At 45.0% G+C, this 25,439-nt stretch overlaps 1 long non-coding RNA gene across 2 annotated transcripts; it reads left to right on the forward strand.

Moving 5' to 3' along the window:
- Positions 1–233: 233 nt before the first annotated feature.
- LOC148148442 (uncharacterized) lies at positions 234–5,994 on the forward strand. Of its 2 annotated transcripts, XR_015759077.1 has the most exons (4): positions 234–532; positions 800–906; positions 3,623–3,705; positions 5,974–5,994. It is a non-coding gene; the product is annotated as an uncharacterized LOC148148442 (long non-coding RNA). The 2 variants fall into 2 exon arrangements; XR_015759076.1 differs by lacking the exon at positions 5,974–5,994 and having other exon boundaries at positions 3,623–4,007.
- Positions 5,995–25,439: the final 19,445 nt, after the last annotated feature.

Raw genomic sequence — 25,439 nt, forward strand, 5'->3', positions numbered from 1 at the left:
AGCACCGGATCAATCAAAGGACGGTGGGCGGAGCTGGATGACCTAGCGGGATGTTGGTCCTCCAACCAATCAAAGTGAATGAAGGGCGGAGCTAAATAACCATGTGATCACTCTAGCGCGCGGCGAAGAGTCGCTGTAATGAATGCTCGGGAAGTTATGGAGAGAAAGGATATGATAAGGAAAGAAATAAACAGGGAAACGGGAGAAAAACTGTGTTGCTATGAGCGGACAGGTTTTCAAACAAATTATGCACGTCGGAAAACACAAATGTGAACGTCCCAGTCCCGTGTTTGCAGTAAACGGGGAATTGCCTCAGCGCGGCTGCAGGCCTGAGTGAGCGCCGCCATCTTTATTCGGGACAACGATTCACTGGACACGTGCGTAGCCGCCATCTTTGTAGGGGGCAAGATGCAGCCAGGCGCATGTGCAGCCTTTCTTTCGTCGAGAGTCTTTGGGATCACAGCAGCCAATACTGCTCTGATTCACCTCTGGGTTCCCTCATGACCACTTTGTCAATATCTGGCTTCCTTAGGTATATTTTTGGTCTGTTTGCTACTATATTATTACTTTTTTAGACCATTTGTAAATGAGTTTTTCACTGCAGCCCAGCCGCTGACCACGTGCTGCTCTATTATCAGATTATTTTTTTCTTGAAGATTTTTGACAGTCAAGAACTTTTTTTTTCCAACAAGCAAGTGTATTTTCCTTCCAGTTCTGACTGTCAAATTCTGCACCATTTTCATTCCCTGTAATCGATTTTGCACTCCCTGAAACATCAACTGTGTTTCTCCTTCCACAGATTCAAGTGATTAATGGCAAAGCCCTGTTGCTTTTGGAGAGGATGATGTTTGACTTTCTTGTACAGCTGCAGTTTGTGTGGTGAAGGTGCTCCTACAATGTGGTTGGGTAAGTGGCATTATAGATTATTCATTCAGCAACAGTGATGATTTGAAAATAATGTCCAAATCAGCAACAGTTTGTATTTTTGTTATCATACTTATAATTTCACAAAAGTACTATTGAGAACTTTAGGCCAGAGATGGAGATATTAGGTCAGGTGACCAAAAGCATTGCCAAAAAGCAGGTTTTGAGGGATGTCTTAAAGGCGGAAAGCAGACCTTTGAGTTTTGGCTGCAAATTTCAGACCATGCTGCTTCAGCAACTGTGGAAACAGCCACACAGGTGAAGTAATGAATTAACAAATGGTTGGGATTCTTGAAGAAAATGGGTTGTCGAGGTCTCAAAGTGTGTGTAGTGCAGGGAGCTAGGGATGAATTAAATCAAGTGTGAGAATTCGAAATTGAAGGATATTCGCCAGGTGCTGGCAGGTGAGACTAGATTGGGTTGGGATATCTGGTCGGCATGGATGGGTTGGACTGAAGGGTCTGTTTCCTTACTGTACATCTCTATGTCTGTGTGCTGTTGATGATAATTAGGAGCCTTTTGATGAATCAACAAGCAGAGATTTAGACTTTCTTCAGATTATAGGGAGGTTTAATGTGGGAACCTGGCCCTGAGTGTGTTTGGAAAATGAAGTCTGGGGATAACACAAGGTGGATGAAAGTACATGAGCAGAGACAAGGATGGAATCAGCTAGGAATAGTGGTCTTGGAGTGGGACTGAGTTATCACACTCACCTCACCTCTGGGATTCAGCTGGTTGCCAGATTGTGAATCAGGGCAGTAACACAATCGGAAGCTGAGTGGCCCTGATGGTGCCTAAAATGAGTGTCGCTCAGCTGGCTGTTGCTGAGCAGTTGATGCTTCGTAGCCCTGTTGATGACATCTTCCATTACTTGACTGCTGATCAAGTGGGGACTGATGGATGGAAATTGCCTGGGTTGGATGCCCTGTGCTTTTGTGTTGAACATCCCTGGGCAATGTTCCACATTGCCGGTAGATGCCAGTGCTGGAGCGGTACGAGGCTTGGTGGGTGGCAAGTTCTGGAGCACAAGCCATCAGTATTATTGCCAGAATATTGGCAGGGCCCGTAGCCTTTGCACTACTTAACCTTTATAACATTTCTTGATGTTATACAAACTGAATCGAACTGACTTAAAACTCACATCTGTGATGTTAGAAACCACTGGAGAAGGCTAAGATAGATCATCCCACTTTGCACTTCTGGCTGCAGGTTGCTGCAAATGCTGTCATCTTATCTGTTGCATGGATGTTTGAGGCCCCTCCTTTAATAAGGGTGGGGATTTCTGTGATGCTTCCTCCAGTGAGTTGTTTAATTGTCCATCACCGTTCACAACTCGGTGTGGCAGAACTGCAGAGCTCCTATCTGTTCCATTGAATGTAGGATCATTTAGCTCTGTTGCTTGCTGCTGATGCTGTTTGAAATGCAGATGGTCCTGTTTGATAGCTTCACCAGGTTGGCACTTCATTTTTAGGACTGCCTGGTGCTGCTCATGGCATGCCCTCCTTTCCTGTCCATTGTGGTGGGTGAGAGCAGGATTTACAAACCCATGAGATTACAGATTGTGCTGGAGAACAGTTCGACTGCTGTTGATGTCCCACAATGCCTCAGAGATACCCAGTTTGAGATCCTACATCTCTTCCAAATCTGTCCCGTTTAGGACTGTGATAGTGCCACTCAACACAATGGAGGTTTTTCTCAACTTTAAGGCAAGACTTTGTCTCCAAAAGGAATGTGTGATGGTCACTGTTCTCGATACTGTCATGGCCAGATGTATCTGCAGCTGGTCAATTCTTAACAATGAGATCAAGTATGTTTTACACTCTTGTTGGTTCCTTCACCACCCGTTGCAGACTCAGTTGAGCAGCTATATCCTTTAGGACCTGACCAGCTCAGTCAGTAATTCTGTTGCAGAACTGGTCTCGATTGTGGACATTGAAATCCTGTACCCAGAGTACGTTTGACACCATTTTACTTCCTCAGTGCTTCCTTCAAATGTTGTTCAACATGAAGGAGAACTGATCCATCAGATGTGGGATCAACAGGAGCCATGAGACTTTCTGGTCTCCAGTGCCAAATGCTGCGTACTCCCAGGGCAAATCCTCCCTGTCTATGCCACCACCTCTGCCTGGTCTGTTCTGCCAGTGGGACAGGACATATCCAGAGATTTCAGGAGAAGGTGAAGACTGCAGATGCTGGAGATCAGAGTCAAGAGTCTGCTGCTGAAAAAACACAGCAGGTCAGGCTGATGAAGGGCTTAGTCTCGAAACGTCGATTCTCCTGTTCCTCGGATGCTGCCTGACTGTTGTGCTTTTCCAGCACCACACTCTCGATATCGAGGGATAGTGATGGTGGTGTCTGGTCATTGTTTGTAAGGGATGATTCCATGAGTATGAGTATGTCAGGCTGTTCCTTGACTAGTCTGTCAGACAGCTCTCCACATTTTGGCACCAAAAACCATATGTTAGTGAGGAGGACGTTGCACCATCGAGAGGGCTGCTTCTGTGGTTGTAATTTATGGTGCTTTGTTAGGTGCCAACTGGTCCATCCAGTTTCATTCCTTTATTAAAACTTTGCAGTGATTAGTACACTGAGTAGCTGGCTGGGCTGCTGTCAGGTTGGCAGGATTTTTTTGCCTATTGACAATGGTTTCATGGAGATCAGGAGATTCCTAATACGTTGTTATTTTTCTTGAATTCAGATTCCACCATCTGCCAAGACGGGATTCGAACCTGGACTTCAGTCGTTTGTTTTAATATTCTGGATAAAAGCTAAATACATCATGTTTGTTCACTCATTTTAAATATCAAAATATCACTAACCCTGGTTTTGTTTCTGTGTAAAACACTTTTCATCATACTGTCTCCTCCAAAGAACATTACAGCACAGAACAGGCCCTTTGGCCCACGATGTTGTGCCAAACATTTGTCCTAGCTTAAGCACCCATCCATGTACCTATCCAATTGCTGCTTAAAGGTCACCAATGATTCTGACTCTACCACTCCCACAGGCAGCGCATTCCATGCCCCCACCATCCTCCCTTCCAACAACGAGTGAGGAGCACATGGAGTTTTTCTGTCACTAAGACTGAGATAATCCGATCTGCTGCTTCTCTCCCTCCCGCTGGCCCACTGAGCCAAACTACCTCACGTGATGTTCTTGGTTTTTGTCCTAAACCTACAAATTTCTCCAATCTCTTGTCAAGCCTTATCAGAGCTCATCTTGATCCTTTACCCTAATCTCGCTGAACTCACTTTCCAACTCTCTCTCCTCCGCTGCCGCCTCATCACTCCCCCTCGCCAATTCATAGATATTGTTCCTTGTTCTGTCTGTTGGTCTTTTTTGGTTATGTCCTTCTCTCCCATTCTGTGAAAAACTAATATTTGACCTCTCCATTGTTGGAAAATCCTGCTCCATCTCCACTCTCCCTTTACTTTCTGAATTCCTTGCATTTGGTGTCCCTCAACGATCTATCCTCGGTCTCTCCTGTATCTCACGTACATAGTGCCAGGAGGTGATATCATCCAAAAACGCTGTGTTAGGTTTGACATGTACGCTGACGATACCCAGCACTCCCTCCCCATCATCCCTCTACATTACTCCACTGTTACTCAGTTATCAAACGGCTTACCACATTCCCACTACTCGATTAGTTGCAGTTTCCTCCAATGAAACATTGTCACGGTTAAACCCATTGTCTTACCTTTACCTTTCTGCTGAGCCCCTCCTTCCCACTGGGAACTCTCTGAGGCAGAACGACACTCTTCACAATATTGCTGTTATATCTGACCCCAAGGTGACCTTCTGATCAGACATCCACACAATCACAACAGCAGGAATTCCAATCTCTTAAAAGTTGCTTTTCTCCACCTCACCCCAGCTCCATTGCTACTGAAACTGCTTACCCGCGTCTGTGTTGCCTTAACCTTGAATCCAAAACAGAACCCTTGATTCCGTGACTCAGAATCTGGTTTCAGACTCCCCTCTCAGTATTTACCCTCAGACACATCCTCTCTGTATTTATCCTGTCAAACCTCTTAAGAATCCTCTCTGTCTCAATGAGATAACCTCTCTTTCTCCAAAATCCAGTGAGTCGAGTCCCAACCTTTTCAGCCTTTATTTAAAAGATAATCCATCCAAACCAGGAATCATCTAATTGAATCTTCCCTGAAATGCCTCCAATAAAGTGACACATTTCCTTATCTAAAGGGACCAAAACTGTTCTCATTACTGCAGATATGGTGGTCTCACCAGAACTTCCACACGTTACTCTCAGGTATATACTCCAAACTCTAATACTAAAAACCTTTGAAACAAAACATTCCATTCCCCTTCCTGATTCCCTGTTGTAACTGTGTGGTAGCTTTCTGTGTTTCCTGAACAATTACCTTTGGTCCCTTTGTTGTGCAGCTTTCTACAGTTTCCACCATTTAAATAGTACTTTGTTCTTTAATTATCCCCTCCAAAATGAGCAACTTCCCATTTTCTCAAGTTACACCCCATCTGGCAACTTGTTGCCCCCTTCTCCTGTGCATCTCTATCTTTTCATAATCTTCTTAGACCTTTACAGTTATGCCTTTTCTCGGAGATAACCCCCTTCCCATTCTTCCAAACATTTACTGAGAGCACTGGGCAGTGGGAAGCAGACAGAGTTGCTATCTTTTTAGATATACGCATTGGAGTTATTAAGAGGATCTTTCTCCCCATTGGTCAGGGTGGAGACAACTTGCCCATCGTTAGGCATTAGCCTTTCACACCCATGTCTTATTAATGAGGCAGAGCAGCAGCACGGAATGAAAGAAAAGAAAGTAATTCTTGTTCCCCATATCTCACTGACTCTTGGATCATTTTCTCCAACGTGTCAAAGAACTGCTCTGTTCAGTCACATGAGATCTCAAGTTGGAATGTCCCGGAAACCCACAGATTTCCCCCTGAGTTGACTGCTGATGTACTCAAGGGTAATATGTACCGTCATCCTGGGCCACGAGGAGGGGATGGTGTGGGTTTCGACCTTGAACTGAGAGTGACAGATTATATAAACTTGTATTACAGGATATTACAGGTGGACATTCAGATGGTAAATATTCTGCTAAACTCTGATTGAATTACTCAGTATATCAGGACCTGGATATTCGCATTGTGTGTGTGAGTATTGTGTTCCAGATCAATCCCATTTGCTGCTTAAAAATTCTCCTTTGAATCATCGCATTCTCCCAAACATTCAATGTGTCATGTAATCCTTTTATGATGACCTGATGAGTGTAAGGTTTTTTATTCGAATGTGTAATATTTGTATAAGGATGTCTCAGAGAGGGATCAGAATATTCTTAAAGAGGAGAATAACCATTTTGAGAGGAGGCTGTAGTTTATTGGTATCAATGACATAGGAATAGAAGAGTTCACATTATTGGATCATCATTGAATTTCTTGTGGGGTAGAATTGACCTCCATCAGAAGGATGGATTGTACTGGGAGTGGAAGGGAACAGTTGCTAGTGCTATTCAGGAGGCATTAAACCAGTGAAGGAATGTGGGTAAACCCAGAGAGAGAGTGAGGGAAGAGCTAAGCCTGACGCTGGTACAGTTCAGACGTCAAACAGTCAAGGCAGACAAGGGCAAGGCATAGAATGAGCAGTTACACTGCATTTATTTCAATGCAGGAGGCCCGATAGGTCGGGCAGAGGAGCTCAGGTATGGTTTTGAACATCGCACTGGGATATTATAGCAATTACAGAGGCATGACTTAATGATGGATAGGACCAGCAGCGAAATGTTCCAGGGTATAGATGCTATAGCAAAGATAGAAAGGGGGCAACAGAGCAGGGGAAGAGGTATTTTTGATTAGGGATAACATTACAGCGAGGCTTCAAGAGGGTATTACAGGCAGGTTATACAGGTGGAACTGAGAAATAAGAAAGGTATGATCTCCTTATTGGGTTGGTACTATTGACCCCCCACCCCTACTCCCCAATAGTCAGCCGGGAGTTGAGAAGCAAATTTACTAAGAGATCACTTATCTGTAAGAATAGTATGGTTGTGTACAAGACTTGACCTTCTTTGTTATTCATTCACAGGATGAGGGTGTCACTGGCTGGGCCCAAAGGGCAGTAAAGAGTCAACCAAATTGCTGTGGGTCTGGAGTCACATGTAGGCCAAACCAGGTAAGGATGGCAGATTCCTTCCCTGAAGGATATTAGCGAATCTGATGAGGGTATTTTTTCGCAATAATCAACAATGGATTCATGGTCTTTAATAGATTCTTACTTCCAAATTTTTATTGAATTCATATTCCACTCTGCCATGATAGGATCCAAACCCTGGGCCCCGGAATGTTATCTGGGTGTCTGGATTATCCATCTAGTGATAATCTCAGGAGGCCATTTGGCAGGGTGAGTGACTGAGGTATCCGTGGGGCAGCACATCAGCACCAAAGATCCCATGGTCTCTGCGGAAGATAGAAAGGGCTGGGGAGGGAGATATATCCCTGGTGGTGGGGTCTGACTGTAGGTAGCGGACATAGCAGAGGTTAATGGCGATTAGTGGGTGGCAGGTGAGGACTGGGGGTTTATATTCTTATTGTGGTTGGAGGGGTGGGGGGAAGGTGGAGGTACAGGAAGTGGAGGATATGCGTTGGAGCGCATTGTTGATCAAGAGGAAGGGAAATGTGGTCCTTGAAAGAGGAAACCTTTCTGGGATGTCCTGGAGTGGAATTGCTTCTGCTCTGAGCAGATATGGCAGAGGCGGAGGAATTGGGAGCACAGGATCACGTTTTTACAGGAATATACTCGAGGGTAATCAGGAGAGCAAAAAGGGGACTTCAAATATCTCTGGAAATAGTTTAAGGAGAATCCAAAGAGATTCTACAAATACATTAAGGATAAAATAATAACCGGACAGAGAATAGGATCCCTTAAAGATCGACAAGGCCCTCTATGGAACAACAGGAGGTGGGAGAAATACTATGCTTTTCTATTCTAGAGAGTTTGGAGAAATAAATAGTGATCACTTGAAAAGTGTCTATATTACAGAGGAGGAAGTACTGGATGTCTTAAACAATAGCAAGGTGGCTAAACCCCTGGGACCTGATCAGGTGTATCCCAGTAATTTGTGGAAAGGTAGGAAGGTGATGGCAGTGCCCCTCCCTGAAGTATTTATATCACTGTTTGTGACAGGTGAGATGTTGGAAGATGGGTGCCATTATTTTAAAAAGGTGGTAAGGAAAGGCTAGGGAACAAGAGAACTGTCAACCTAACGTCAGTGGTAGGTAAGTTGTTGGAAGGGATTCTGAGGGACAGGATTTACATGTATTTGGAAAGACGAGGATTGATTAGGGATAGCTAACATGGCTTTATGTGTGGAAAATTCTATCTCTCGAACTTGACTGAGTTTTTTTGAAGATGTGACAAAGATGATTGATGAAGGCAGACTGTGGACGTTGTCTATATGGACACTGAACGATGTTCCACAAAGCAGACTGGTTAGCAAGGTTAGATAACATGAAATGTTGGGAGAACTAGCCATTTGGATACAAAACTGGCTTGAAGGTAGGAGGCAGAGAGTGGTGATGGAGGGTTGCTATGCGGACTGGAGGCCTGTGAGCAGCAGTGTGCTGCAGGAATGGATATTGGGTCCTTAAATAAATGACTTGGAAGTGAATATATGAGATATGGTCAGTGGGTTTACAGACGACACCAAAATTGGAGGTGTCGTGGACAATGAAGAAGGTTAGTTCAGAATGCAACAGTATCTTGACCAGATGGGCCATTGGAGCGAGGAATGGCAGACTTGGTTCAATTTCGACAAATGTAAGCTGTTGGATTTTGGAAACGCAAGTCAGGGCAGGACTTGTACACTTAATGGTAAAGTCCTTGGGAATGTTGCTGAACATAGAGGGCATGGAGTGCAGGTTCATTGTTCCTTGAAAGTAGAGTCGCAGGTAGACAGACAAGTGAAGGTGGGGTTTGGTATGCTTATATTTATTGGTCAATGCATTGAGTACAGAAGCTGGGATGTCAAATTGTGGTTGGACAGGACATTGATTAAGCCATTTCTGGAATTCTGTTTTAAATTCGAAATTCCCTGTTCTGGAAAGGATGTTGTGAATCTGGAGTAGAGTTGACCTGCATAAGAAGGATGGATTGTACCTGATTTGGAAGGTGTCTAACATCGATGCAGGGAGATTTGTTAATGCTACTCGGGAGGCAGTAAACCAGCGAGGAGTGGATGTGATCGCAAATCGATAGTGAGAAAAGAGGTGTCTCTGAGGCTGGTACAGTTCAGAAGGCAAATAGTCATTGCAGGCAAGGGCAAAGCACAGAACAAGGTGGGATTTAGCAGTTACACTGCATTTATTTCAATGCAAGAGGCCTGACAGGGAAGGCAAATGAGCTCAGGGTATGGTTTTGAACATGGCACTAGGATATCATAGGTATTATAGAAACGTGGCTCAGGGATGGAAAGGACTGGCAGCTTAATGTTTCCAGGTTTAGATGCTATGGGAAGAATAGAAAGGAGGACAAGAGGAGGGGGAGTGGCATTTTTGATTAGGGACAGCGTTATGGTTGTGCTTAGGGAGGAAATTCCTGGGAGTATGTCCAGTGAAGTTATTTGGGTGGAACTGGGAAATAAGGAAAGATGATCTCCTTATTGGGGTTGTCTGCGTGGGTTTCATCTGGGTGCTCTGGTTTCCTCCCACAGTGCAAAGATATGCTGGGTAGGTTCGATTATCCTTCCTGAATTGCCCATAGTGTTCAGGGATGTGCAGGTTGGGTGAATTATCCAGGCTGAATTGCCCATAATGTTCAGGGGTGTGTAGGTTGTGTGGCCCTGGGAAATGGGGGAGGTTACGGGGGAGGTCCGGCGGCTCTGAGGGTCAGTGTTGATGTGTTGAGATGAATGGTCTTATTCCACACTGTCGGGATTCTCTGATAATTCTCCTAGTTTTAAAATAGTTACAGAAAATAATAGACCAGATCTAAAAGTTAAGGTTCTAATTTAGACAAAGGCCAATTTTGACAGCACAAGGCAAGCACTTTCAAAATTTGTTTGCGGGAGGTTATTCCCGGGGAAAGGGACGGCTGGAAAGTGGGAACATGAGAACATAAGGAATGCGAGCAGGAGGAAGCCATCTGGCCCCTCAAGCCTGCTCTGCCATCCACAAGATCAGGGCTGATCTATTCATGGCCTCAGCTCCACGTTTCTGCTCACTCAACATAACCCTTAATTCTTTTCCTGTTCACAAATCTACATTTTGCCTTAAAGACATTCAAGTTGGTAACATCAAATGCTGCACTCGGCAGGGAATTCCACAGATTCACAACCTTTAGCTGAAGAAGCTCTGCCTGAACTCAGCCCTAAATCTGCTCCCCCTTATTTTGAGGTTATGCTCTAGTTTCACCCGTCCTCAGTGGAATTACCTCCCTGCTTCTATCTTATCTACTCCCTTCATAATTTTATTTTTTCATCTCCAACCTCCCATTCTTCTAAATTACAATGACTATAGAACCAGTTTTCTCAATCTCTCCACATACGCCAACCCTCTCAACTCCCAACTCAAACTAGTGAACCTCCTCTGTACTCCCTCCAGTGCCAATACATCCTTGCTAAGGTAAGGGGACCAAACCTGTACACAGTACTCTAGGTGTGGCCTCCCCAGCACCCTGTACAGCTGAAGCATAACCATCCCTCTAGCAATGAAGCACAATATTCCCTTCACTGTCTTAATTACCTGCTGCACCTGCAAACCAACTTCCTGTGATTCATGCACAAGGACACCGAGCTCCATCTGTACAGCAGCATGCTTCAAGTTTTCAACATTACGTCATCAGTTTGCTGATAGTCCAACCAAAATGGATAACCTCATATTTCCCAACATTGTCCTCCATCTGCCAGATCCTTACACACTCACTTAACCTATCTGTCTCCCTGTGCAGTCTGACAGTGGTCTCGACAGACATTGCTCTACCTCATCTTTGTATCAAATGTGAACTCTGACACGGTACACTTGGTCCTCAACTCCAAAACATTTGTGTAAATTATAAACCGTTGTAGTGCCAAAAGTAATCCAAACACCTATTTATCCCCATTATTTACTTTTTGTTGGTTAACCGATCCTGTATCAATGATAATACATTACCCACAATGCCATGCATCTTTACCTTATACAGCAGCCTTTTGTGTGCCAACTTGTCGAATACCTGCTGGAAATCCAGATATACCACATCCACCGCGTCCCCCTTGTCCAATGCGCTCGTCGTATCTTCAAATAATTCCTGTAAATGCGTTATACATGACCTGCCTTTCATGAATCCATGCTGTGTCTGCTCAATGAGACAATTTCTACCCAAATATCTCACCACTACTTCCTTGAGAGATTCAAGCATTTTCTCCACTACAGAAGTTAGGGTAACAGGTCCTTTTTGAAAAATAGTGGCACCATATTTGCAGCTTCCAGTCTGTCAAAACCATTCCAGAATCCAACAAATTTTAGTGAATTATTACGAGTTGTATTTGCTATTTCCCCTCCCCTCCCAGCCATCTCCTTTTTTTTTTCCCTGGGATGCATTCCATCAGGACCAGGAGACCCATGTACCTTTAGGCTGTTATCTTTCCCAACATTACCTCTTTACTGGGAATGATTGCTTCTCTGTCCTCATCTGCCATTGCCTCCATAGGCCTGCGACGATAAAAGTACATAGACTGTATTTTCCTGTTAAAGCCAAGGCTTGTAGGTGTAGAGAATGCTGCCTGTCGAGAGAAATTGAGGGCTTGGTCAAGAAAATGAAGGAGGGATATGACAGGTACAGACAGCTGGGATTGTGTGACTCCCTAGACGAGTGTAGGGGCAGTAGGAGTATAGACGAGGTAAACCACTAGGGCAAAAATGGGACATGAGATAGCTTTAGGAAATAGGTTTAAGGAGAATCCAAAGTGATTGTACAAATACACTAAGGACAAACGAGTAACCAGGCAGAGAATAGGTACCCGCAAAAATTATCAAGGCTGTCTGTGGAACAGCAGGAGGTGGGAGAGATTGTATATGAGATTCTATTACTGAAAGAGGATGTGGCAGCTAGAGTGTTGTGAGAAATAAATAGTGATAACGTGATAAGTGTCCATATTACCGAGGAGGGGGGTACTGGATGTCTTAAATGGTAGCAAGGTGGATAAATCCCTGGGACCTGCTCAGGTGTAACCCAGAACTTTGTGGGAAGCTAGGGAAGTGTTTGCTGGACCCCACGCTGAGATATTTGTGTCATTGATAGTCACAGATGAGGTGTTGGAAGATGGGCGCAATTATTTGAGAAAGGTGGGAAGGAAAGGCCAGGGAACAATAGACCAGTGAGCCTGAAATCAGTGGCAGAGAGGTTGTTGAATGTGTTTCTCAGTGACATGATTTACATGTAATTGGAAAGGCAAGAAGTAATGAGGGAGAGGCAGCATGGCTTTGTATATGGAAGTCAATTACTTGGACTCCAGGAAGACACAAGGTTCTACATAACAGTCTGGTTAACAAGTTTGAGACTGTAGAATACAGGGAGGACTAGCTATTTAGATACAGAATTATCTAGAAGGTCATAGAGATGTATAACATGGAAACAGACCCTTCAGTCCGCACCGTCCATGCCAACAACTTACCCAACCCAACAACTGTGTGAGAAATATGCTGTCAGGATGGGTGCTGGGTCCACTGCTTTTTGTCATTTTTATCAATGATTTCTATGTGAATATATGAGGTATGGTTAGTAGGTTTACACTATACACCAACATTGGAGGTGTAATGGACTGTGAAGAAGGTTGAGTGAAGTACAATTGGACTTCACTCAAATGGGCTAAGGGATGGCAGATGGGTTTAATTTAGATAAATATGAAGTTCTGCATTTTAGAAAAGCAAATCAGAGCAGGGCTTGTACACTTAATGAGGAAGTGCTGGGGAGTGTTGCTGAACAAAGAGACCTTGGAATGCAGATTCACACTTCCTTGAAAGTGGAACCTTAGTTAGGCTAGTGAAGAAGGTGTTTTGTTTTGAGTATAGGAGTTGCGACATTATTTTGGGGCTGTACAGGGCATTGATTCAGCTGCTTCTCAAATTCTGCTTTCACTCCTGGTCTCCCCGCTATAGGAATGATGTTGTGAAACTTGAAAGGATTCAGAAAAGATGCCCAAAGATGTTGCCAGGGTTGAGAGTTTGAGATATAGGGAGAGGCTGAATTGACGGGGGCTGTTTTCCCTGGGGCATGGGATGCTGAGAGGTGACCTCAGTGGTTGATACACTGGTGAGGGACATGGTTAGGGTGAACAGCCAGGGCCTTTTTTCCCACGTTAGGTGGGTCCAAAACCAGAGAGCACAGGCTTAAGGTGTGAGGGAAAAGATTTAAAAGGGATGTGAGGGGCAATGTTTTCGAGCTGAACATGGTATGTGTATGGAATGAGCTGCCAGAGAAAGTGTGGAGGCTGGTATAATTGCAACATTTAAAAGGCATCTGATTGGATATGTAATTCGGCAAGTTTGAGAAGGATATGAGCCAAGTCCTGGCAAATGCGATGAGATTAATTTAGGATATCTGGTGGGCAAGGACAAGTTGGACAAAGGGGTCTGTTTCTGTGCTGTACATTTCTATGACACTAATAAATAAAATTAAGATCGGTTTCTCTTTTCTGGAGAATTAGCAGAAGGTCAGAAAATTCTCCTTGGAGCTGAGAAGGTTTCAACGAGGAGCAGAATTGTTTCCAGGAAATTTAAGTTACAGAAGGACAGCATGAGAAATTATTAACATTGTCACAATTTTTATGAACTACTTTCAGGTAACTGGCAAATAATGCAGGGTTAAAACGTGAAGATTATTTTACTCAGTAAGTTCTGAGCATCTGGAACAGTTTGATCGACAGCTGGATGCAGATTCAGTAGTTATTGTCAACACAAATTTGCAATTTTCCTTTTTAAAGGAAGGATTTGGAGGGCTATGTCCAAATGGAAGGTGAGTTGGGACTGACTGGCACCATCTCCAGAGGGAGAGTGTACAGCCCCATTGGGCTGAATAGCCCCCAGCCCCTGTGCTCTGAGATACTGTCCCATTCGCTGTGAATGATGAAGCTCATCACAAGGCAGAGCCATAGACATGTACAGCATGAAAACACACTCTTTGGTTAAACTGGTCTATGCCGATCAGATATCCCAACCTAATCTAGTCCCATTTGCCAACACTTGGCACATATCCCTCTACTCCCTTACTATTCATATACCCATCCAGATGTCAAATGGTATAATTGTACCAACCTCCCCCACTTCCCGAGAGAAGATTCCATCCACGCACCAACTCCAGTGTGAAGGAAATTGCCCCTCAGATCCATTTTAAATCTTTCCCTTCTCATCTTAAACCTATGCCCTCTCGCTCTGGACTCCTCCATCCCAGGGAAGAGACCTTGTCTATTTATCCTATCCATGCCCCTCATGATTTAATAAACCTTTGAGGTCATCCCTCAGCCTCTGATGCATCTGGGAGGATCCCACCACTTATGTCACAATGGAGCCTGGCTGATTGACACAGCTTCAGACCAGTAGGACAGTTGGCGTGATCCTCCTGCCAATGGGAGTGAATGAGGGGTGGGTCCAGCGGGCCAACACCTGACCATGAGCTTTGCAAGCGCAGTGTCACTGTGAGGGGGAGGGGTCTCAGTGAGTGTGAAGGGACTGGGAGAGAGATGGAGTTAGTGTGGACTGGGAGGGTTGATAAACACTGTTTCAGTCTGCTAGACCTGAAAAAAATACTCGGGGTAAATTAAAACCAAAAGAACTGCGGATGCTGTAAATCACACACAACAACCTCAAGGTACTGGAAAAGCTCTGCAGATCTGACAGCATCTGTGAAGAGAAATCAGTTCTCATTTTGGATCCGGTGACGCTTCCTCAGGTACTGATATTACTGAGAAAAAACTATTGGTTTATATGCAGAAGGTAGGGGTTAAGGAGTAAATGATAGGTGTGGATAGAGTCCAAAGAGAGAGAGAGAGAGAGAGAGAGAGGAGCAGTTGGACAAAGGAGTGGATATCAACCTGGCTGGGGGAGAGTAAATACCTGTTTATGGGGACTGTTAGTGGTTATCCATAGGTAGTGTGTAATAGCAGGCTATGTAATAACAAGGCCTGGTATGTGAGGTAGGGGCAAAGAAACTAGAACATGGGAGAGTTCAGGACCTAAAATTATTGAATTCGATGTTGAAGCCATGGGATTGCAGGGTCCCCGAGTGGGAGATGAGGTGTTGTTCTTCCAGCTTGCTTTAAAGTGTGGCGCTGGAAAAGCACAGCAATTCAGGCAGCATCCAAAGAGCAGGAGAATCGACATATTGGGCATATAAGCACTTCATCAGAAATGTGGGAGTGGGGGAAGCTGGCTGAGAGATAAATAGGGAGGGGTGTGTGGGGTTGGGGGGAAGGGAGCTAGGAAGAGACTAGGTAGATGTAGATGGGGTAGTAAAAACAATGACTGCAGATGCTGGAAACCGGATTCTGGATTAGTGGTGCTGGAAGAGCACAGCAGTTCAGGCAGCATCCTGATGAAGGTCTTTTGCCCGAAACGTCGATTTCAAAGCTCCTTGGATGCTGCCTGAACTGCTAAGCTCTTCCAGCACCACTAATCCAGTAGATGGGATAGTGGTGAGAGGGTGGAATGGATAATTGGGAAGGATGATGGACAGGTGGGACAGTTCAACAGGCCAGTGCCGAGTTGGAGGGTTGAATCTGTGATGAGGTGGGGGAGAGGAAATGAGGAATCCTTGATGCCATGTGGTTGAAAGGTCCCAAGGTGGAAGATGAGGTGTTCTTCCTCCAGGGGTCGGGTGGCTCGGATTTGGAGGTGGATGACACCCAGGAATTGCATGTCCTTGGCAGCGTGGCGGCAGAGGGGGGTAGCTGAAGTGGTTGGCCACAGGGCGGTGGGGTTGGTTGGTGCATGTTCCCTGAAATGTTCCACAAGTTGGCATCCTGACTCCCAACTGTAGAGGAGACCGCATCGAGAGCAAAGGACACAAAAAGTGAGGTGTTATTGGATGTGCAGGAAAATCTCGGTTGGATGTGGGAGGATCCTGTAGTGCCTTGGATGGAGTTGAGGGGGGAGGTGTGGGCACAGGTGGCAAGTGAAGGTGCTGGGAGTGGAGGATAGTTTGGTGGGTCGCATGGATCTAATGAGGAAGTCACAGAGGGAATGGTCTCTGGAATGCTGAAAGGGGTGCGGAGGGAAATATATCTCTGGTGGTGAAGTCTGATTGTAGTTGGTGGAAATGGCAGACGATGATGCATTGTATCTGGGTGGAAGGTGAGGACGAGGGGGATTCCATACTTGTTGCAGTTGGAGGTGTGGGTGCCAAGTGCAGTGGTGTGGGAAGTGGAGGAGATACACGGGAGGGGAAATTGCAGACCTTGAAATCGGAGGCCATTTGGTATGTTCTGAAGTGTTCTGCCAGCTTGCATCAAGCTTCACTGGAACACTGCAGTAAGCATGAGACAGATGTTGGCCAGGGAACAGCCTTGTGTGTTAAAGTGGGGGCAACTGGATGCTCCGGGTTTTTTTGCATCAGAACATAGATCATCAGCCGCCTTTTCCAACACCGCTACTGAGATGCTACCAGGTTCCTGTCTCCTCCATTAACAGCTTTCCGCCCTTCCAGCCGGATTGTTATCCACTCTTTTGTCTTTCCAAATGTTCCAGTCTCTCTTTGGGCTCTGTCCCCACCTATTAGTTACTCTTTAACCCTTATCTCCTGTAGTCCAAAGATGTGCAGGTTTGGAGAATTGGCCCAGCTAAATTTCCCGTAGTGTTCAGGGATGTGCATTAGTCCGGGGAAATGGTGAGTAAACGGAATGGGAATGGGTCTGGGTGGGTGTAGAATTGTTGGGCCGAAGGGCCTGTTTCCTGTGGGGATTCTAATTTTCCCAGTTGCCATCGGTTCTGAGGAAGGGTCACTGGACCCATGATGACCCTTTGTGTGTGCAGGAGGAGGAAACGGGAAAGGAGAGAGTGGCAGCAGAAACCGGATGAAATGTATCAGTGTAGACTGGGAGTGTTGAGTGACACTCTGTGCAGGTCGTTAATCTGAATTAGAAACTCCTGGTCCCTGGTTTGCAGCAAAGTGGAAGATGGCTTGGGCCTCAGGCAGTGAGAGGTGCTGGGTTATGGCTGCCATCTTTATCTGGGGCCAAGGTACAGCAAGGAGCATGCACGTGTCGTCTTCCTGGGTGGGGGTGGTGCGATTTGAAGAGGAGCATCCAACACCTACCAAAAGAAGTGTTTGCCTTCACTATTCATCTTGCACTGACTATGAGCTTTGTTTTGTGAATTTATTTTCTCGGATATTAGTTGAGAATAATTGAGACTGTGATCTCAAAAGCAAGTTTCGACAGTCCACAGAGTCATCACGATCTGAATATCATTGACATTTAACTGTGAAAGGAGAAAGGTTTATCTGTTCTGTCTGTGGGAAAATATCTTCAATATTTTTGTCAAGCCAAAGCAGAACGATGTTCAAGTTAATGGTTGGATCACCCTTTGGGTGTGTGTTCAATTCTTGGCCCTGTAGCTGTGGAAGGAGGTATTGGCCTGAGAGAGAGAGCACAGATTTATCCATATTACACCTCGTCTCTTTGCAGGTACTGTCAGATTTAGTCTCAATCATCCACTTTATGAAGTTAACCTGTAAACTTCTTACTTCCAATTCCCTGCAAATTTCTCATTGAAATTCCTTGTGGACTCAAATTCCAGCACCATTTCAGGTGGAACGTTCCAGATTCTGACAACTGTCTGTTCATTCGGAAACTGCTGAAGTCCATTTTGACTCTGGGGTTACAAAGGGCTGAATTGAAAGATGAGATGCTGGTCCTGAGCTCCCATTGAGATGCATTGGAACAGTACAGGAGGCTGAGGGCAGTGTCGGTGTGAGCAGACAATGAAAATGACAGGGCTGCACTGTGAGGGCTACTTGGAACAATGAGAGTGTTTTGGAGTTGGATGTAAACAGAGTGAGGTGAGACAGGGAGAAGGTGAAGCTGAAACTCCGTTTTACTTAAGGCTATTCAGAAATTCACAGTCCCAATGGGAATAGCCAATTTGTCAGTGATACCTGCGGAGTATTTAAGTTTATAAAAGTACAACATATCAGCTTAACGAAAGATTTTTTTTATTATAATGGGCATGTTTGAAGTGAAGGAAGGTTGCTCACTCATTTAAATTCTCTTAATGGGAGTAACTAAATGAATGTAGTGAGATGTTGTTACAAGAGCCTTCAGACCCGTGGTGTGCTCCTCTTGCACAATGTGGGACAGAAGGGATGCTTCCAGTGTCCCTTACGGCTTTGTGTGCAGGCAGTGTGCCCACCTGTCGCTACTGAGAAACTGTTTTTCGGACCTGGAACTGAGAATGGACTCGCTGTGGAGCAATGCTGAGAATGTCATGGACAGCATGGTTAATGAGTTAGTCACACTGCAGGTGAGAGTTACACAGGCAGAAAGGGAATGTGTGACCATCAGATCAAGTAAAAGGCTCAGGAAGGAAATGCAGGACTCCCCAGCGGTTATTCCCTTCTCATACCGATACTATGCACCACTTGGAATTCTATAAAGGGGGCAACAGGTGGGGTGGCCTCTCAGGGGAAATCAGCAACAGCCAGGTTCATGACACTGCTCCACTGCACAGAACAGGAGGAGGGAGAATGGCAGAGCTGTAGTGACAGGGGATCCAGTATACAGGCGTGTCTGTGGCCACAGACATGAATCCAAACAGTGGAATTGAACCCAGGTCCCTTTATTGATAAGTGCACAGACCAATAAAGGTCAATGTCCCAAATGCAACCTTCAGCACTTGACCACCCTGAAGCTCCATTTTCCAGGGACCGTGCACTTGTTCTGAGCCCTTCAGAGGGATTGAAGGGGACAGGGAAAAAACAGGAGCAAGGTTGTGTTGCAGATCTATAAAATAACTGTCTCTCTCGCCTTTCGGTTTCTCCCCCCGCCTCGGTCGCCCACACCCCTCGTGCCTCCTCCCCACCACAGGGAAAAGACCTTGTGTATTTACTCTATCCATGCCCCTACTGATTTTATAAACCTCTATAAGGTCACCCATCAGCATCTAATGCTCCAGGGAAAACAGTGTATTCATCCTCTCCCTGTAGCTCAAATCCTCCAACCCTGGCAACATGCTTGTAATTCTTTTCTGACCCCTTTCACGTTTCACAATATTGTTTTGATAGGAAGGAGACCAGAATTGCATGCAATATTCCAAGATTGACCTAACCAATGTCCTGTAGAGCCGCAATATGACCTCCCAACTCCTATACTCAGTGCTCTGACCGATAAAGGAAAGCATACTAAACACCTACTTCACTATCCTATCTACCTGCGATTCTGCTTTCAAGGAGCTATGAACCTGCATTCCAAGCTCTATTTCTTCAGGAACACTCCCGAGGACCTTACCATTAAGTGTATACACCCTGCTAATATTTGCTTTTCCAATATGCAGCACCTCACATTTATCTAAATTAAACTCTTTCTGCCAGTCCTCAGCACATTTAACTCTCTGATCAAGATCCTGTTGTAATCTGAGGTAATCCTCTTCACTGTCCACTACACCTGCAATTTTGATGTCATCTTACTAACAATACTTCCTATATTCACATCCAAATCATTTATATAAATGATGAAAATTAGTGGATCCAGCACCAATACTTTGTGACACCCCACTGGTCACAGGTCTCCAATCTGAAAAGCAACCTTCCACCACCACCCTCTGTCTTCTACATTTAAGCCAGTTTTGTATCCAAATGGCTAGTTCTCTCTATCTTCCTTGAGATCTAACCTTGCTAACCAGTCTCCCATGGGGAACCTTGTTGAACACCTTACTGAAATCCATGTAGATCGTTTACACCGCTTTGCCCTCATCAATCCTCTTTGTTACTTCTTCTAAAAAAATTGACTCATGTTCATGAGAGGTGATTTCTCACACACAAAGCAGTTATTAATATCCACGACTTAACTGTACATTGGGGTCTGCGTCACACAATTATAGGTGTTAATATTCTGGATAAAGTTCACGTACACCAGCTTTGTGTTAGTTACTGTGTATTGAGTCTTGTTAATAACACCAATGCCGGTTAGTTCCTTTTGCAAGGCAGTCCCTTCCGTTCTGCTTGTCTCCTCCATCCCCACCGTAGACAGTAAGTGGGAGGAGCTCATGGAGTTTCCATGTGAGTGAAATTGAGAAAATCTTCCCTTCATTCCATTAGCCCACCAGGAAATAGTGGTAGTGTCCTTACCTCTGAACCACGAGGTTTGGGTTCAAAGTTGAGTAACAGCATCTTTGAAGAGGCTGTTTGGAAAACATGCCCAAGCTTCCAGCTGTCCCTGCCTGAGCCTCCAAATAGAACCTTCCTGTAGTTTCTCTCCTGTCAGACTCTCCCATTGCTCAGTTTGTCCAGGATCCCCTCCTGCTGCTGCACTGCTCCTGTCCCTCACTGAGCTGTCCATCCCCCCAGTGTCCTCCACATTCATTCATTGTTTACCATCCTATTGTCCCAGTACGCCAGTCCTCCAGCCCCGCCCCCTCCACCCTATTGGGCAGCAACTGCTATCAATCACCCAGGGTCCTATGTGATCTGGAGCATGCTCTGTAGGAGGGGCAACCAGTGCACGGGCGCAGTGCTGGCCAATTGTTGGCGTATGTGCAGTATGGGACAGTGCCAGGGAGAGAGGCTGTGGGTGTGTGGGATTAATCTGTCATTTGGCAGCTCACTCCTTTCCTCCTCTGGGAACAGGACCCAGGGGAATGGTCCCAGCCCTGGTATCGTGACAAGTGGTCGGCGTATCAGTGGGCGGAGCATTTTGCAGAAAGTTATCAGAACTCGTGTGAAGATTCAGGAGTGTTATGGAAAGGATCAAGGATGGGCCTGCAATTAAAGTTCTAATTTGGTTCATTTTAGTTCAACCAGATATGATTTGGCCAGTGTGTGCAGGATGGTTCTTATCAGAGGGTCGGTGTGGGGAAAATAAATAAGAGATTCCAGATTGGGAAAAAAAATCAGTTTGGGTCTGACCAGGAAGGAAACCCTGTGAGGTGGGAGGAGGATTCACCAACACCCAGGAGGCTCTGATTCAGATTAATAGACTTGATTAGATTAGATTTCCTACAGTGTGGCAACAGGCCCTTCGGCCCAACCAGTCCACACTGACCGTCGGAAGAGTAACCCACCCAGACCCATTTCCCATGGCCGATTCACCTGAGTTGAGCATCTTTGGACTGTGGGAGGAAACCGCAGCACCCGGAGGAAACCCACGCAGACACGGGGAGAATGTGCAAACTCCACACAAACAGTCACCCAAGGCTAGAATCGAACCTGGGACCCTAGTGCTGTGGGACAGCAGTGCCATCGTGCCATCCCTTTTTTTTTTGGTTCTTCGCCTGCAGGCAAGAGCTAGGAAGCTGAATCCAAGGAGAGGGGAGAGAGTGTGAGAACTGGGTGTGGAGGAAAGGAGTGAGGAGATTGGTTTGGTCTTCAGTTAATGAGAGAGAAATTGTGAGACTGAGATTTAAAGCTTTGGGGCAACAAGGAAACTACAATTTAATACTATCATTGTCTTATAAAGATCTTGTTTTCTCTGTACGGTACTGAAATGGCGGATTTGCGGATGAGAAATTCAAATTGAACTTCATGTTCAGTTTTGATAGTTACTTGATCCGTGCCGATCTGGATATCATTGACCTTTTCATGTGGAAGGAAAGGTGTGTATTCTGTCCGTGGGTGAATATTTCAAATATCACTGTGACTGGAAAAAAATACTGAGACACAGCCAAGTCCATGTTAGCGTGGTGACTGTGGAGAGAGATTTTGTTTATTTTTAAAAGTCTGAAAAACATGGCACATTTTCCAGGAACAATTAAGCTACAGATTTGTTTCGTATGAGGACAAGGTTTTAATTAACCAAGCAACCAGAAAGAGACAAGGATACCTACACCATGGAACAAACGATGAAAACGGGATTGTTGTAAAGGAGTTAATTATCGATCATGGCTTGTAATTCATTGGCGTTGTCACGTCGGTTCCAGCGCCGTGGGGAAATAGTGGAAATGTGATGAATGTAATGTAGGTTTCAGTTATTAAACGGGAAAAAGTGCAGAAGAAATTTACAAGGATTTTTGCCAGGGCTCAGGGGTCTGAGTTATAGGAAGAGGTTGGACAAGCAAGGATTTTTTTTTTGTTTAGAGCAGAGGAAACAGGGGGGGAATCTTTTCTCGAAGTCTATAAGTCAATGAGAGGCATGGGTAAGGTGAATGCAGTCAGTCTTTTGCCCAGGGAATCAAGGACTGGAGGGCATCAGTTTAAGGTTATAGGAGAAAGAATGAAAGGGAACCTGAGGGGCAACTGTTTTACACAGAGGGTGGTATGTATATGGACTGAGCTGCCAGTGGAAGTGGTTGAGGTGGGTACATTAATAACATGTAAAAAATATTTGGACAAATGCATGGATAGCAAAGGGTCAGAAGCAGATGGGCCAAGTGCAGGAAAATGTGGTTCACGTGATGGGCATTTTGGCGGACATGGGCCAGTTTGGGCCAAAGGGCCAGCCTCTGCTTTAGGATGCTCTGACTCCAAGTATATTTGCTATTTCTCCTGCTATCTATGGTAACACCCTGGGATGTATTTCATCTGAGCAAGGAGACTTGTCTACCTTTAGCTCCATTAGCTTGCCCAGTTCTAACGCTTTCGTGATGATGGTTGTTTCTTGCTCCTCACCTTCCTTTGTCTCTATCAATTACTGGCATGTTCTTCATATCCTCCACTGTGAAGACCGCTGTGTGCTCATATTCCTGAACCCTGCTGGATACGAATAACTAGGTACAGAACTCTGAGAGGTCTTCTTTGAGTCTTTATTGATGAGACATGGCAGGTACCTTGATAGTGTACATGCAAAACACCTCCAGGCAGCATCAGGTAACCCCCCGCCTGTCCGATGTGCCACTCCCATTCTTATACCTTTGTGGTTTTGAATGGAGGCTGTCTCTCAATATTATTTCCATAGCAACGGCAGTTAAAAAGTCGAATTCAGCTCAACACTTTGTGTGAAATCACATACCCCTCCCCCACACCCCTGTGGCTCAGTCAGGTATCTGACAGGCACTTCAGTTTCAGTGGGGCTGTCTGTCAGGATTCTGATGTTGAAGAACTGGTGTTGGACTGGGGTAGGCAAAGTTTAAAAACCACATATCACCAAGTTGTACTTCCAAATAAACCTGTTGGACTATAAGCTTTTGCAGTGTGCTGTGAGTTTGAACTTGATCAGGATTATCTCTATGGTAACAGTTAAGTGCTTCAACAATTACAGAGGCCATATGTTCCCACATAATAGGTTCCCCTCTAGCCGTGTAAACTGCTATTCTGGCCTGGGGATAGCTACTCAATCCCATCTAGCTTTCTGTTGATCTTTAAAGTTTTTCTAATCTCCTAGATTCTCCATGGTCTTTGCCAATTTGTATGCTTTCTATTTCAATTTGATAAACTCCCTTATTTCCTTAGCCACCCATGACAGATTATTTCTTTTCCTACAGTCCTTCCTTTTCACTGATATATACTTTTGCCGAGCAGTTTGAAAAATGTTTTGATATTCCTCCACTGTCTGTCAACTGTCCCACCCTAAAGTCTTTGCTTCCAGTCTACATTAGCCAACTCCTGCCTCATCCTATTGTAGTCTCCTTTGTTTAAGCACAGGATCTTGGGATTGGATTTAATCTTCCCGCTTTCCAACTGTATTCTAAATTCAATCATACTTAACACAAGTCTTTTATCAGATTATGAGGTGAGGCGATGTTACCTGGGTGTTTTGGTTTTCATTGTCAGAGACCTTGGCTTTGTAATAAAGTACAGGATAGATATTCACAACAGAGTATTCTGGACAGTGTGAATGTACTACACAGTCTAAAACCATACATCACTGTCTCCCCTCAGTTTACATGATTTGGAGATGCCGGTGTTGGACTGGGGTGTACAAAATTTTTAAAATCACACAACGCCAGGTTATAGTCCCTCAGGTTTAATTGGAAGCACACTACCTTTCGGAGCGTCGCTCCTTCATCATGATCCAATTAAACCTGTTGGACTATAACCTGTTGTTGTGATTTTTAACTCACCTCAGTTTAAAATTGCAAAATCATTATCTCCCACATGCTTCCTCACTATCTAATCCAGCTGACTATCCTGCTTTTTCCGAAAATCTCCTTTGGTGAACGTAGTGAGTTTTGGATTCAGCTTTCCAGTTAAAAGATAAGCCCTGGGCCCAGGGGAGGCATTGCAGCCCTTTGAACCAGCTCCACCATTTAATAACATGATGATTGAGCTCACCTCGGTCTCAGCTGGATTTTTCCCACCTACTCCCTCTCTCGCCCTTCATCTCATTGCAAATTTAACATCTGTATCCCTTCAGTAAATTTGCTTATTGTCCTGGCATCCACTGTATTTTGAATAAGGAATTCCCCAGATTCACAGCACTTTGAGATAGGTACATTCTTCTTCATGAGAATAGAATAGAGTCTCTACAGTGCAGAGACAGGGTATTCGTCCATGGAGTCCACACCAACCCTATAATGAGCATCCCATTCAGACACACCCATTCCCTGTATTTCCCATGGTTAATGGCTTAACCTGCACATTCATGGACACTGTGGGAATTTAGCATAGCCAATCCACTTAACCTGCACATCTTTGGACTGAGAGATGAAACTGGAGCACCCAAAGGAAACTTGCACAGACACGGGGAGAACGTGTAAACTCCACACAGTCGCCTAAGGCTGGAATCAAATCCACGTCCCTGACGCTGTGAGTCAGCAATGCTAACAATTGAGCCACCTCTGCTTAAAACCTGCTCCTCCTATTAATCACCCCACGCCCACTTGGCTGAATCTATATTCCTTACATCAAAAAATCAGGTTGTGGATGCAGATGTCTCAGTAAAACCCAGTGACAGTCCATATGTTCTGTGTGTCTGTATGGGGATCCTACACACAACCCTCCAGCCTACACTTTATAATCACTTCCCAGAGACAGGGCTCCAGTGGCTTCATGGGGACTACAACTCCCACAAGCCCTGAGGCAGGGACCACGCATGTGTGGGGAAACCCAGCACTGCACATGTACAAAAACATGGGTGGGTTTTGGAGCATGTGCTTTGGGTAAGTATACTTTGCGGAAAGTATTTCACACTGTGATTGGCTGGAGGAGGAATGCATCTGCTCATAGTATTGATCGGTTGGGGGGTCAAAGTGTCACTACACCCATGGAGGACCATTCTCTATTCCCAATTCATTGTAATGGTGGGAATCAACTAATGGGGAACGAAGAAGGATCTGACCCATTCTCCCAGACTGAAGGTTCCTCTTCTGTCCAGGATCTGCCACCTCCCTTTCTGTTTCCTTTTGTTTCATTCTGCTGTTACATTATTGACTTGCAGCAACTGAAGGGAAAGGAAGTGAATCCAGAAAGGGTGCAG

The sequence above is a fragment of the Chiloscyllium plagiosum genome, unplaced genomic scaffold (assembly GCF_037043375.1).
Source record: "Chiloscyllium plagiosum isolate Xiang-an unplaced genomic scaffold, Cpla_swu_hap1 HiC_scaffold_13, whole genome shotgun sequence".
NCBI classification, from domain to species: Eukaryota; Metazoa; Chordata; class Chondrichthyes; order Orectolobiformes; family Hemiscylliidae; genus Chiloscyllium; species Chiloscyllium plagiosum.